Consider the following 18081-nt stretch of genomic DNA (forward strand, 5'->3'; position numbering starts at 1 on the left):
CACTAGGGCACTGGGACACTGGGACACTGGGTATCTGAGACACAAGAACACTGAGACACAGAGACATTAGGACACTGGGACACTGGGACACTGGGACACTGAGACACAGATACACTAGGACACTAGGACACTGGGACACTGGGACACTGAGACACTGAGACACAGATACACTAGGACACTGGGACACTGGGACACTGGGATACTGAGACACAGAGACACTAGGACACTGGGACACTGGGGCACTGAGACACAGAGACACTAGGACACTAGGACACTGGGGCACTGGGACACTGGGACACTGGGACACTGAGACACAGAGACACTAGGAAACTAGGACACTGGGACACTGGGACACTGAGACACTGAGACACAGAGACACTAGGACACTGGGACACTGGGACACTGGGACACTGAGGCACAGAGACACTAGGACACTGGGACACTGGGACACTGAGACACAGAGACACTAGGAAACTAGGACACTGGGACACTGGGACACTGAGACACTGAGACACAGAGACACTAGGACACGGGGACACTGGGACACTGGGACACTGAGGCACAGAGACACTAGGACACTGGGACACTGGGACACTGGGACACTGAGACACTGAGACACAGAGACACTGGGACACTGGGACACTGGGACACTGAGACACAGAGGCACTAGGACACTGGGACACTGGGGCACTGAGACACTGAGACACAGAGGCACTAGGACACTGGGACACTGGGACACTGAGACACAGAGACACTAGAACACTAGGACACTGGGACACTGGGACACTGAGACACTGAGACACAGAGACACAGAGACACTAGGACACTGGGACACTGGGACACTGAGACACTGAGACACTAGGACACTGGGACACTGAGACACTGAGACACTGAGACACAGAGACAATAGGACACTGGGACACTGGGACACTGAGACACAGAGACACTAGGACACTAGGACACTGGGGCACTGGGACACTGAGACACTGAGACACAGAGACACTAGGACACTGGGACACTGGGACACTGTGACACAGAGACACTAGGACACTAGGACACTGGGACACTGAGACACAGAGACACTAGGACACTGGGACACTGGGACACTGGGACACTGAGACACAAGAACACTGAGACACAGAGACACTAGGACACTGGGACACTGGGACACTGAGACACTGAGACACTAGGACACTGGGACACTGGGACACTGAGACACTGAGACACTGAGACACAGATACACTGGGACACTGGGACACTGGGACACTGAGACACAGAGACACTAGGACACTAGGACACTGGGACACTGAGACACAGAGACATTAGGACACTAGGGCACTGGGACACTGGGACACTGAGACACAGATACACTAGGACACTGGGACACTGGGACACTGGGACACTGAGACACAGAGACACTGAGACACAGAGACACTAGGACACTGGGACACTGGGACACTGAGACACAGAGACACCAGGACACTAGGACACTCTGACACTGGGACACTGAGACATTGAGACACAGAGACACTAGGACACTGGGACACTGGGACACTGGGACACTGAGACACAGAGACACTAGGACACTGGGACACTGGGACACTGAGACACTGATACACAGAGACACTAGGACACTGGGACACTGGGACACTGAGACACTGAGACACAGATACACTAGGACACTGGGGCACTGGGACACTGAGACACTGAGACACTAGGACACTGGGACACTGAGACACTGAGACACTGAGACACAGAAACACTAGGACACTGGGACACTGGGACACTGAGACACAGATACACTAGGACACTAGGACACTGGGGCACTGGGACACTGAGACACTGAGACACAGAGACACTAGGACACTGGGATACTGGGACACTGAGACACAGAGACACTAGGACACTAGGACACTGGGACACTGGGACACTGAGACACAGAGACACTAGGACACTGGGACACTGGGACACTGAGACACAGAGACACTAGGACACTGGGACACTGGGACACTGAGGCACTGAGACACAGAGACACTAGAACTCTGGGACACTGGGACACTGAGACACTGAGACACTAGGACACTAGTACACTGGGTCACTGGGACACTGGGACACTGAGACACAGAGACACTGGGGCACTGGGACACTGGGACACTGAGACAGAGAGACACTGAGACACAGAGACACTAGGACACTGGGACACTGGGACACTGAGACACAGAGACCCTACGACACTAGTACACTGGGACACTGGGACACTGAGACACTGAGACACAGAGACACTAGGACACTGGGACACTGGGACACTGGGACACAGAGACACTAGGACACTGGGACACTGGGACACTGAGACACTGAGACACAGAGACACTAGGACACTGGGACACTGGGACACTGAGACACAGAGACACTAGGACACTGGGACACTTGGACACTGGGACACTGAGTCACAGAGACACTAGGACACTGGGACACTGAGACACTGAGACACAGAGACACTAGGACACTGGGACACTGGGACACTGGGACACTGAGACACTGAGACACTAGGACACTAGGACACTGGGACACTGGGACACAGAGACACAGAGACATTAGGAAACTAGGACACTGGGACACTGGGACACTGAGACACAGAGACACTAGGACACTGGGACACTGGGACACTGGGACACTGAGACACAGAGACACTGAGACACAGAGACACTAGGACACTGGGACACTGGGACACTGAGACACAGAGACACTAGGAAACTAGGACACTGGGACACTGGGACACTGAGACACTGAGACACAGAGACACTAGGACACTGGGACACTGGGACACTGGGACACTGAGGCACAGAGACACTAGGACACTGGGACACTGGGACACTGGGACACTGAGACACTGAGACACAGAGACACTGGGACACTGGGACACTGAGACACAGAGGCACTAGGACACTGGGACACTGGGGCACTGAGACACTGAGACACAGAGGCACTAGGACACTGGGACACTGGGACACTGAGACACAGAGACACTAGAACACTAGGACACTGGGACACTGGGACACTGAGACACTGAGACACAGAGACACTAGGACACTGGGACACTGCGACACTGCGACACTGAGACACAGAGACACTAGGACACTGGGACACTGGGGCACTGAGACACAGAGGCACTAGGACACTGGGACACTGGGGCACTGAGACAATGAGACACAGAGACACTAGGACACTGGGACACTGGGACACTGAGACACTGAGACACTAGGACACTGGGACACTGAGACACTGAGACACTGAGACACAGAGACACTAGGACACTGCGACACTGGGACACTGAGACACAGAGACACTAGGACACTAGGACACTGGGGCACTGGGACACTGAGACACTGAGACACAGAGGTACTTGGACACTGGGACACTGGGACACTGAGACACAGAGACACTAGGACACTAGGACACTGGGACACTGAGACACAGAGACACTAGGGCACTGGGACACTGGGACACTGGGTATCTGAGACACAAGAACACTGAGACACAGAGACATTAGGACACTGGGACACTGGGACACTGAGACACAGATACACTAGGACACTAGGACACTGGGACACTGGGACACTGAGACACTGAGACACAGATACACTAGGACACTGGGACACTGGGACACTGGGATACTGAGACACAGAGACACTAGGACACTGGGACACTGGGGCACTGAGACACAGAGACACTAGGACACTAGGACACTGGGGCACTGGGACACTGGGACACTGGGACACTGAGACACAGAGACACTAGGAAACTAGGACACTGGGACACTGGGACACTGAGACACTGAGACACAGAGACACTAGGACACTGGGACACTGGGACACTGGGACACTGAGGCACAGAGACACTAGGACACTGGGACACTGGGACACTGAGACACAGAGACACTAGGAAACTAGGACACTGGGACACTGGGACACTGAGACACTGAGACACAGAGACACTAGGACACGGGGACACTGGGACACTGGGACACTGAGGCACAGAGACACTAGGACACTGGGACACTGGGACACTGGGACACTGAGACACTGAGACACAGAGACACTGGGACACTGGGACACTGGGACACTGAGACACAGAGGCACTAGGACACTGGGACACTGGGGCACTGAGACACTGAGACACAGAGGCACTAGGACACTGGGACACTGGGACACTGAGACACAGAGACACTAGAACACTAGGACACTGGGACACTGGGACACTGAGACACTGAGACACAGAGACACAGAGACACTAGGACACTGGGACACTGGGACACTGAGACACTGAGACACTAGGACACTGGGACACTGAGACACTGAGACACTGAGACACAGAGACAATAGGACACTGGGACACTGGGACACTGAGACACAGAGACACTAGGACACTAGGACACTGGGGCACTGGGACACTGAGACACTGAGACACAGAGACACTAGGACACTGGGACACTGGGACACTGTGACACAGAGACACTAGGACACTAGGACACTGGGACACTGAGACACAGAGACACTAGGACACTGGGACACTGGGACACTGGGACACTGAGACACAAGAACACTGAGACACAGAGACACTAGGACACTGGGACACTGGGACACTGAGACACTGAGACACTAGGACACTGGGACACTGGGACACTGAGACACTGAGACACTGAGACACAGATACACTGGGACACTGGGACACTGGGACACTGAGACACAGAGACACTAGGACACTAGGACACTGGGACACTGAGACACAGAGACATTAGGACACTAGGGCACTGGGACACTGGGACACTGAGACACAGATACACTAGGACACTGGGACACTGGGACACTGGGACACTGAGACACAGAGACACTGAGACACAGAGACACTAGGACACTGGGACACTGGGACACTGAGACACAGAGACACCAGGACACTAGGACACTCTGACACTGGGACACTGAGACACTGAGACACAGAGACACTAGGACACTGGGACACTGGGACACTGGGACACTGAGACACAGAGACACTAGGACACTGGGACACTGGGACACTGAGACACTGATACACAGAGACACTAGGACACTGGGACACTGGGACACTGAGACACTGAGACACAGATACACTAGGACACTGGGGCACTGGGACACTGAGACACTGAGACACTAGGACACTGGGACACTGAGACACTGAGACACTGAGACACAGAAACACTAGGACACTGGGACACTGGGACACTGAGACACAGAGACACTAGGACACTAGGACACTGGGGCACTGGGACACTGAGACACTGAGACACAGAGACACTAGGACACTGGGATACTGGGACACTGAGACACAGAGACACTAGGACACTAGGACACTGGGACACTGGGACACTGAGACACAGAGACACTAGGACACTGGGACACTGGGACACTGAGACACAGAGACACTAGGACACTGGGACACTGGGACACTGAGGCACTGAGACACAGAGACACTAGAACTCTGGGACACTGGGACACTGAGACACTGAGACACTAGGACACTAGTACACTGGGTCACTGGGACACTGGGACACTGAGACACAGAGACACTGGGGCACTGGGACACTGGGACACTGAGACACAGAGACACTAGGACACTGGGACACTGGGGCACTGAGACACTGGGACACAGAGACACTAGGACATTGGGACACTGGGACACTGAGACACTGAGACACTAGGACACTGGGACACTGAGACACTGAGACACTGAGACACTGAGACACAGCGACACTAGGACACTGGGACACTGGGACACTGAGACACAGAGACACTAGGACACTAGGGCACTGGGGCACTGGGACAATATGACACTGAGGCACAGAGACACTAGTACACTGGGACACTGGGACACTGAGACACAGAGGCACAGAGACACTAGGACACTGGGACACTGGGACACTGGCACACTGAGGCACAGAGACACTAGGACACTGGGACACTGGGACACTGAGACACAGAGACACTAGGAAACTAGGACACTGGGACACTGGGACACTGAGACACTGAGACACAGAGACACTAGGACACGGGGACACTGGGACACTGGGACACTGAGGCACAGAGACACTAGGACACTGGGACACTGGGACACTGGGACACTGAGACACTGAGACACAGAGACACTGGGACACTGGGACACTGGGACACTGAGACACAGAGGCACTAGGACACTGGGACACTGGGGCACTGAGACACTGAGACACAGAGGCACTAGGATACTGGGACACTGGGACACTGAGACACAGAGACACTAGAACACTAGGACACTGGGACACTGGGACACTGAGACACTGAGACACAGAGACACAGAGACACTAGGACACTGGGACACTGGGACACTGAGACACTGAGACACTAGGACACTGGGACACTGAGACACTGAGACACTGAGACACAGAGACATTAGGACACTGGGACACTGGGACACTGAGACACAGAGACACTAGGACACTAGGACACTGGGGCACTGGGACACTGAGACACTGAGACACAGAGACACTAGGACACTGGGACACTGGGACACTGTGACACAGAGACACTAGGACACTAGGACACTGGGACACTGAGACACAGAGACACTAGGACACTGGGACACTGGGACACTGGGACACTGAGACACAAGAACACTGAGACACAGAGACACTAGGACACTGGGACACTGGGACACTGAGACACTGAGACACTAGGACACTGGGACACTGGGACACTGAGACACTGAGACACTGAGACACAGATACACTGGGACACTGGGACACTGGGACACTGAGACACAGAGACACTAGGACACTAGGACACTGGGACACTGAGACACAGAGACATTAGGACACTAGGGCACTGGGACACTGGGACACTGAGACACAGAGACACTAGGACACTGGGACACTGGGACACTGGGACACTGAGACACAGAGACACTGAGACACAGAGACACTAGGACACTGGGACACTGGGACACTGAGACACAGAGACACCAGGACACTAGGACACTCTGACACTGGGACACTGAGACACTGAGACACAGAGACACTAGGACACTGGGACACTGGGACACTGGGACACTGAGACACAGAGACACTAGGACACTGGGACACTGGGACACTGAGACACTGATACACAGAGACACTAGGACACTGGGACACTGGGACACTGAGACACTGAGACACAGATGCACTAGGACACTGGGGCACTGGGACACTGAGACACTGAGACACTAGGACACTGGGACACTGAGACACTGAGACACTGAGACACAGAAACACTAGGACACTGGGACACTGGGACACTGAGACACAGAGACACTAGGACACTAGGACACTGGGGCACTGGGACACTGAGATACTGAGACACAGAGACACTAGGACACTGGGACACTGGGACACTGAGACACAGAGACACTAGGACACTAGGGCACTGGGACACTGGGACACTGAGACACAGAGACACTAGGACACTGGGACACTGGGTCACTGAGACACAGAGACACTAGGACACTGGGACACTGGGACACTGAGGCACTGAGACACTGAGACACTAGGACACTGGGACACTGGGACACTGGGACACTGAGACACAGAGACACTAGGACACTAGGACACTGGGACACTGGGACACTGAGACACTGAGACACAGAGACACTAGGACACTAGGACACTGGGGCACTGGGACACTGAGACACTGAGACACAGAGACACTAGGACACTGGGACACTGGGACACTGAGACACAGAGACACTAGGACACTAGGACACTGGGACACTGGGACACTGAGACACAGAGACACTAGGACACTGGGACACTGGGACACTGGGACACAGAGACACTGAGACACAGATACACTAGGACACTAGGACACTGGGACACTGTGACACTGAGACACTGAGACACTAGGACACTGGGACACTGAGACACTGAGACACTGAGACACAGAGACACTAGGACACTGGGACACTGGGGCACTGAGACACTGAGACACAAGGACACTGGGACACTGGGACACTGAGACACTGAGACACAGAGACACTAGGACAAATGGACACTGGGACACTGAGACACTGAGACACTAGGACACTGGGACACTGGGACACTGAGACACAGAGACCCTAGGACACTAGTACACTGGGACACTGGGACACTGAGACACTGAGACACAGAGACACTAGGACACTGGGACACTGGGACACTGGGACACAGAGACACTAGGACACTGGGACACTGGGACACTGAGACACTGAGACACAGAGACACTAGGACACTGGGACACTGGGACACTGGGACACTGAGACACAGAGACCCTAGGACACTAGTACACTGGGACACTGGGACACTGAGACAGAGAGACACTGAGACACAGAGACACTAGGACACTGGGACACTGGGACACTGAGACACAGAGACCCTAGGACACTAGTACACTGGGACACTGGGACACTGAGACACTGAGACACAGAGACACTAGGACACTGGGGCACTGGGACACTGGGACACAGAGACACTAGGACACTGGGACACTGGGACACTGAGACACTGAGACACAGAGACACTAGGACACTGGGACACTGGGACACTGAGACACAGAGACACTAGGACACTGGGACACTTGGACACTGGGACACTGAGTCACAGAGACACTAGGACACTGGGACACTGAGACACTGAGACACAGAGACACTAGGACACTGGGACACTGGGACACTGAGACACAGAGACACTAGGACACTAGGACACTGGGACACTGGGACACTGAGACACAGAGACACTAGGACACTGGGACACTGGGACACTGGGACACAGAGACACTGAGACACAGATACACTAGGACACTAGGACACTGGGACACTGTGACACTGAGACACTGAGACACTAGGACACTGGGACACTGAGACACTGAGACACTGAGACACAGAGACACTAGGACACTGGGACACTGGGGCACTGAGACACTGAGACACAAGGACACTGGGACACTGGGACACTGAGACACTGAGACACAGAGACACTAGGACAAATGGACACTGGGACACTGAGACACTGAGACACTAGGACACTGGGACACTGGGACACTGAGACACAGAGACCCTAGGACACTAGTACACTGGGACACTGGGACACTGAGACACTGAGACACTGAGACACAGAGACACTAGGACACTGGGACACTGGGACACTGGGACACAGAGACACTAGGACACTGGGACACTGGGACACTGAGACACTGAGACACAGAGACACTAGGACACTGGGACACTGGGACACTGGGACACTGAGACACAGAGACCCTAGGACACTAGTACACTGGGACACTGGGACACTGAGACAGAGAGACACTGAGACACAGAGACACTAGGACACTGGGACACTGGGACACTGAGACACAGAGACCCTAGGACACTAGTACACTGGGACACTGGGACACTGAGACACTGAGACACAGAGACACTAGGACACTGGGGCACTGGGACACTGGGACACAGAGACACTAGGACACTGGGACACTGGGACACTGAGACACTGAGACACAGAGACACTAGGACACTGGGACACTGGGACACTGAGACACAGAGACACTAGGACACTGGGACACTTGGACACTGGGACACTGAGTCACAGAGACACTAGGACACTGGGACACTGAGACACTGAGACACAGAGACACTAGGACACTGGGACACTGGGACACTGGGACACTGAGACACTGAGGCACTAGGACACTAGGACACTGGGACACTGGGACACAGAGACACAGAGACATTAGGAAACTAGGACACTGGGACACTGGGACACTGAGACACAGAGACACTAGGACACTGGGACACTGGGACACTGGGACACTGAGACACAGAGACACTGAGACACAGAGACACTAGGACACTGGGACACTGGGACACTGAGACACAGAGACACTAGGAAACTAGGACACTGGGACACTGGGACACTGAGACACTGAGACACAGAGACACTAGGAAACTAGGACACTGGGACACTGGGACACTGAGACACTGAGACACAGAGACACTAGGACACTGGGACACTGGGACACTGGGACACTGAGGCACAGAGAAACTAGGACACTGGGACACTGGGACACTGGGACACTGAGACACTGAGACACAGAGACACTGGGACACTGGGACACTGAGACACAGAGGCACTAGGACACTGGGACACTGGGACACTGAGACACAGAGACACTAGAACACTAGGACACTGGGACACTGAGACACTGAGACACAGAGACACTAGGACACTGGGACACTGGGACACTGCGACACTGAGACACAGAGACACTAGGACACTGGGACACTGGGGCACTGAGACACAGAGACACTAGGACACTGGGACACTGGGGCACTGAGACAATGAGACACAGAGACACTAGGACACTGGGACACTGGGACACTGAGACACTGAGACACTAGGACACTGGGACACTGAGACACTGAGACACTGAGACACAGAGACACTAGGACACTGCGACACTGGGACACTGAGACACAGAGACACTAGGACACTAGGACACTGGGGCACTGGGACACTGAGACACTGAGACACAGAGACACTTGGACACTGGGACACTGGGACACTGAGACACAGAGACACTAGGACACTAGGACACTGGGACACTGAGACACAGAGACACTAGGGCACTGGGACACTGGGACACTGGGACACTGAGACACAAGAACACTGAGACACAGAGACATTAGGACACTGGGACACTGGGACACTGAGACACAAATACACTAGGACACTAGGACACTGGGACACTGGGACACTGAGACACTGAGACACAGATACACTAGGACACTGGGACACTGGGACACTGGGATACTGAGACACAGAGACACTAGGACACTGGGACACTGGGGCACTGAGACACAGAGACACTAGGACACTAGGACACTGGGGCACTGGGACACTGGGACACTGGGACACTGAGACACAGAGACACTAGGAAACTAGGACACTGGGACACTGGGACACTGAGACACTGAGACACAGAGACACTAGGACACTGGGACACTGGGACACTGGGACACTGAGGCACAGAGACACTAGGACACTGGGACACTGGGACACTGAGACACAGAGACACTAGGAAACTAGGACACTGGGACATTGGGACACTGAGACACTGAGACACAGAGACACTAGGACACGGGGACACTGGGACACTGGGACACTGAGGCACAGAGACACTAGGACACTGGGACACTGGGACACTGGGACACTGAGACACTGAGACACAGAGACACTGGGACACTGGGACACTGGGACACTGAGACACAGAGGCACTAGGACACTGGGACACTGGGGCACTGAGACACTGAGACACAGAGGCACTAGGACACTGGGACACTGGGACACTGAGACACAGAGACACTAGAACACTAGGACACTGGGACACTGGGACACTGAGACACTGAGACACAGAGACACAGAGACACTAGGACACTGGGACACTGGGACACTGAGACACTGAGACACTAGGACACTGGGACACTGAGACACTGAGACACTGAGACACAGAGACATTAGGACACTGGGACACTGGGACACTGAGACACTGAGACACTAGGACACTAGGACACTGGGGCACTGGGACACTGAGACACTGAGACACAGAGACACTAGGACACTGGGACACTGGGACACTGTGACACAGAGACACTAGGACACTGGGACACTGAGACACAGAGACACTAGGACACTGGGACACTGGGACACTGGGACACTGAGACACAAGAACACTGAGACACAGAGACACTAGGACACTGGGACACTGGGGCACTGAGACACTGAGACACTAGGACACTGGGACACTGAGACACTGAGACACTGAGACACAGATACACTGGGACACTGGGACACTGGGACACTGAGACACAGAGACACTAGGACACTAGGACACTGGGACACTGAGACACAGAGACATTAGGACACTAGGGCACTGGGACACTGGGACACTGAGACACAGATACACTAGGACACTGGGACACTGGGACACTGGGACACTGAGACACAGAGACACTGAGACACAGAGACACTAGGACACTGGGACACTGGGACACTGAGACACAGAGACACCAGGACACTAGGACACTCTGACACTGGGACACTGAGACACTGAGACACAGAGACACTAGGACACTGGGACACTGGGACACTGGGACACTGAGACACAGAGACACTAGGACACTGGGACACTGGGACACTGAGACACTGATACACAGAGACACTAGGACACTGGGACACTGGGACACTGAGACACTGAGACACAGATACACTAGGACACTGGGGCACTGGGACACTGAGACACTGAGACACTAGGACACTGGGACACTGAGACACTGAGACACTGAGACACAGAAACACTAGGACACTGGGACACTGGGACACTGAGACACAGAGACACTAGGACACTAGGACACTGGGGCACTGGGACACTGAGACACTGAGACACAGAGACACTAGGACACTGGGATACTGGGACACTGAGACACAGAGACACTAGGACACTAGGACACTGGGACACTGGGACACTGAGACACAGAGACACTAGGACACTGGGACACTGGGACACTGAGACACAGAGACACTAGGACACTGGGACACTGGGACACTGAGGCACTGAGACACAGAGACACTAGAACTCTGGGACACTGGGACACTGAGACACTGAGACACTAGGACACTAGTACACTGGGTCACTGGGGCACTGAGACACTGAGACACAGAGACACTGGGGCACTGGGACACTGGGACACTGAGACACAGAGACACTAGGACACTGGGACACTGGGGCACTGAGACACTGGGACACAGAGACACTAGGACATTGGGACACTGGGACACTGAGACACTGAGACACTAGGACACTGGGACACTGAGACACTGAGACACTGAGACACTGAGACACAGCGACACTAGGACACTGGGACACTGGGACACTGAGACACAGAGACACTAGGACACTAGGACACTGGGGCACTGGGACACTATGACACTGAGGCACAGAGACACTAGTACACTGGGACACTGGGACACTGAGACACAGAGACACAGAGACACTAGGGCACTGGGACACTGGGACACTGGGACACTGAGGCACAGAGACACTAGGACACTGGGACACTGGGACACTGAGACACTAGGACACTAGGACACTGGGACACTGGGACACTGAGACACAGAGACACTAGGACACTGGGACACTGAGACACTGAGACACAGAGACACTAGGACACTGGGACACTGGGACACTGAGACACAGAGACACTAGGACACTAGGACACTGGGACACTGGGACACTGAGACACAGAGACACTAGGACACTGGGACACTGGGACACTGGGACACAGAGACACTGAGACACAGATACACTAGGACACTAGGACACTGGGACACTGTGACACTGAGACACTGAGACACTAGGACACTGGGACACTGAGACACTGAGACACTGAGACACAGAGACACTAGGACACTGGGACACTGGGGCACTGAGACACTGAGACACAAGGACACTGGGACACTGGGACACTGAGACACTGAGACACAGAGACACTAGGACAAATGGACACTGGGACACTGAGACACTGAGACACTAGGACACTGGGACACTGGGACACTGAGACACAGAGACCCTAGGACACTAGTACACTGGGACACTGGGACACTGAGACACTGAGACACTGAGACACAGAGACACTAGGACACTGGGACACTGGGACACTGGGACACAGAGACACTAGGACACTGGGACACTGGGACACTGAGACACTGAGACACAGAGACACTAGGACACTGGGACACTGGGACACTGGGACACTGAGACACAGAGACCCTAGGACACTAGTACACTGGGACACTGGGACACTGAGACAGAGAGACACTGAGACACAGAGACACTAGGACACTGGGACACTGGGACACTGAGACACAGAGACCCTAGGACACTAGTACACTGGGACACTGGGACACTGAGACACTGAGACACAGAGACACTAGGACACTGGGGCACTGGGACACTGGGACACAGAGACACTAGGACACTGGGACACTGGGACACTGAGACACTGAGACACAGAGACACTAGGACACTGGGACACTGGGACACTGAGACACAGAGACACTAGGACACTGGGACACTTGGACACTGGGACACTGAGTCACAGAGACACTAGGACACTGGGACACTGAGACACTGAGACACAGAGACACTAGGACACTGGGACACTGGGACACTGGGACACTGAGACACTGAGGCACTAGGACACTAGGACACTGGGACACTGGGACACAGAGACACAGAGACATTAGGAAACTAGGACACTGGGACACTGGGACACTGAGACACAGAGACACTAGGACACTGGGACACTGGGACACTGGGACACTGAGACACAGAGACACTGAGACACAGAGACACTAGGACACTGGGACACTGGGACACTGAGACACAGAGACACTAGGAAACTAGGACACTGGGACACTGGGACACTGAGACACTGAGACACAGAGACACTAGGAAACTAGGACACTGGGACACTGGGACACTGAGACACTGAGACACAGAGACACTAGGACACTGGGACACTGGGACACTGGGACACTGAGGCACAGAGAAACTAGGACACTGGGACACTGGGACACTGGGACACTGAGACACTGATACACAGAGACACTGGGACACTGGGACACTGAGACACAGAGGCACTAGGACACTGGGACACTGGGACACTGAGACACAGAGACACTAGAACACTAGGACACTGGGACACTGAGACACTGAGACACAGAGACACTAGGACACTGGGACACTGGGACACTGCGACACTGAGACACAGAGACACTAGGACACTGGGACACTGGGGCACTGAGACACAGAGACACTAGGACACTGGGACACTGGGGCACTGAGACAATGAGACACAGAGACACTAGGACACTGGGACACTGGGACACTGAGACACTGAGACACTAGGACACTGGGACACTGAGACACTGAGACACTGAGACACAGAGACACTAGGACACTGCGACACTGGGACACTGAGACACAGAGACACTAGGACACTAGGACACTGGGGCACTGGGACACTGAGACACTGAGACACAGAGACACTTGGACACTGGGACACTGGGACACTGAGACACAGAGACACTAGGACACTAGGACACTGGGACACTGAGACACAGAGACACTAGGGCACTGGGACACTGGGACACTGGGACACTGAGACACAAGAACACTGAGACACAGAGACATTAGGACACTGGGACACTGGGACACTGAGACACAAATACACTAGGACACTAGGACACTGGGACACTGGGACACTGAGACACTGAGACACAGATACACTAGGACACTGGGACACTGGGACACTGGGATACTGAGACACAGAGACACTAGGACACTGGGACACTGGGGCACTGAGACACAGAGACACTAGGACACTAGGACACTGGGGCACTGGGACACTGGGACACTGGGACACTGAGACACAGAGACACTAGGAAACTAGGACACTGGGACACTGGGACACTGAGACACTGAGACACAGAGACACTAGGACACTGGGACACTGGGACACTGGGACACTGAGGCACAGAGACACTAGGACACTGGGACACTGGGACACTGAGACACAGAGACACTAGGAAACTAGGACACTGGGACATTGGGACACTGAGACACTGAGACACAGAGACACTAGGACACGGGGACACTGGGACACTGGGACACTGAGGCACAGAGACACTAGGACACTGGGACACTGGGACACTGGGACACTGAGACACTGAGACACAGAGACACTGGGACACTGGGACACTGGGACACTGAGACACAGAGGCACTAGGACACTGGGACACTGGGGCACTGAGACACTGAGACACAGAGGCACTAGGACACTGGGACACTGGGACACTGAGACACAGAGACACTAGAACACTAGGACACTGGGACACTGGGACACTGAGACACTGAGACACAGAGACACAGAGACACTAGGACACTGGGACACTGGGACACTGAGACACTGAGACACTAGGACACTGGGACACTGAGACACTGAGACACTGAGACACAGAGACATTAGGACACTGGGACACTGGGACACTGAGACACTGAGACACTAGGACACTAGGACACTGGGGCACTGGGACACTGAGACACTGAGACACAGAGACACTAGGACACTGGGACACTGGGACACTGTGACACAGAGACACTAGGACACTGGGACACTGAGACACAGAGACACTAGGACACTGGGACACTGGGACACTGGGACACTGAGACACAAGAACACTGAGACACAGAGACACTAGGACACTGGGACACTGGGACACTGAGACACTGAGACACTAGGACACTGGGACACTGGGACACTGAGACACTGAGACACTGAGACACAGATACACTGGGACACTGGGACACTGGGACACTGAGACACAGAGACACTAGGACACTAGGACACTGGGACACTGAGACACAGAGACATTAGGACACTAGGGCACTGGGACACTGGGACACTGAGACACAGATACACTAGGACACTGGGACACTGGGACACTGGGACACTGAGACACAGAGACACTGAGACACAGAGACACTAGGACACTGGGACACTGGGACACTGAGACACAGAGACACCAGGACACTAGGACACTCTGACACTGGGACACTGAGACACTGAGACACAGAGACACTAGGACACTGGGACACTGGGACACTGGGACACTGAGACACAGAGACACTAGGACACTGGGACACTGGGACACTGAGACACTGATACACAGAGACACTAGGACACTGGGACACTGGGACACTGAGACACTGAGACACAGATACACTAGGACACTGGGGCACTGGGACACTGAGACACTGAGACACTAGGACACTGGGACACTGAGACACTGAGACACTGAGACACAGAAACACTAGGACACTGGGACACTGGGACACTGAGACACAGAGACACTAGGACACTAGGACACTGGGGCACTGGGACACTGAGACACTGAGACACAGAGACACTAGGACACTGGGATACTGGGACACTGAGACACAGAGACACTAGGACACTAGGACACTGGGACACTGGGACACTGAGACACAGAGACACTAGGACACTGGGACACTGGGACACTGAGACACAGAGACACTAGGACACTGGGACACTGGGACACTGAGGCACTGAGACACAGAGACACTAGAACTCTGGGACACTGGGACACTGAGACACTGAGACACTAGGACACTAGTACACTGGGTCACTGGGGCACTGAGACACTGAGACACAGAGACACTGGGGCACTGGGACACTGGGACACTGAGACACAGAGACACTAGGACACTGGGACACTGGGGCACTGAGACACTGGGACACAGAGACACTAGGACATTGGGACACTGGGACACTGAGACACTGAGACACTAGGACACTGGGACACTGAGACACTGAGACACTGAGACACTGAGACACAGCGACACTAGGACACTGGGACACTGGGACACTGAGACACAGAGACACTAGGACACTAGGACACTGGGGCACTGGGACACTATGACACTGAGGCACAGAGACACTAGTACACTGGGACACTGGGACACTGAGACACAGAGACACAGAGACACTAGGACACTGGGACACTGGGACACTGGGACACTGAGGCACAGAGACACTAGGACACTGGGACACTGGGACACTGAGACACAGAGACACTAGGAAACTAGGACACTGGGACACTGGGACACTGAGACACTGAGACACAGAGACACTAGGACACGGGGACACTGGGACACTGGGACACTGAGGCACAGAGACACTAGGACACTGGGACACTGGGACACTGGGACACTGAGACACTGAGACACAGAGACACTGGGACACTGGGACACTGGGACACTGAGACACAGAGGCACTAGGACACTGGGACACTGGGGCACTGAGACACTGAGACACAGAGGCACTAGGATACTGGGACACTGGGACACTGAGACACAGAGACACTAGAAC

Source organism: Pristiophorus japonicus, chromosome 3, assembly GCF_044704955.1.
Source record: "Pristiophorus japonicus isolate sPriJap1 chromosome 3, sPriJap1.hap1, whole genome shotgun sequence".
NCBI lineage: Eukaryota > Metazoa > Chordata > Chondrichthyes > Pristiophoridae > Pristiophorus > Pristiophorus japonicus.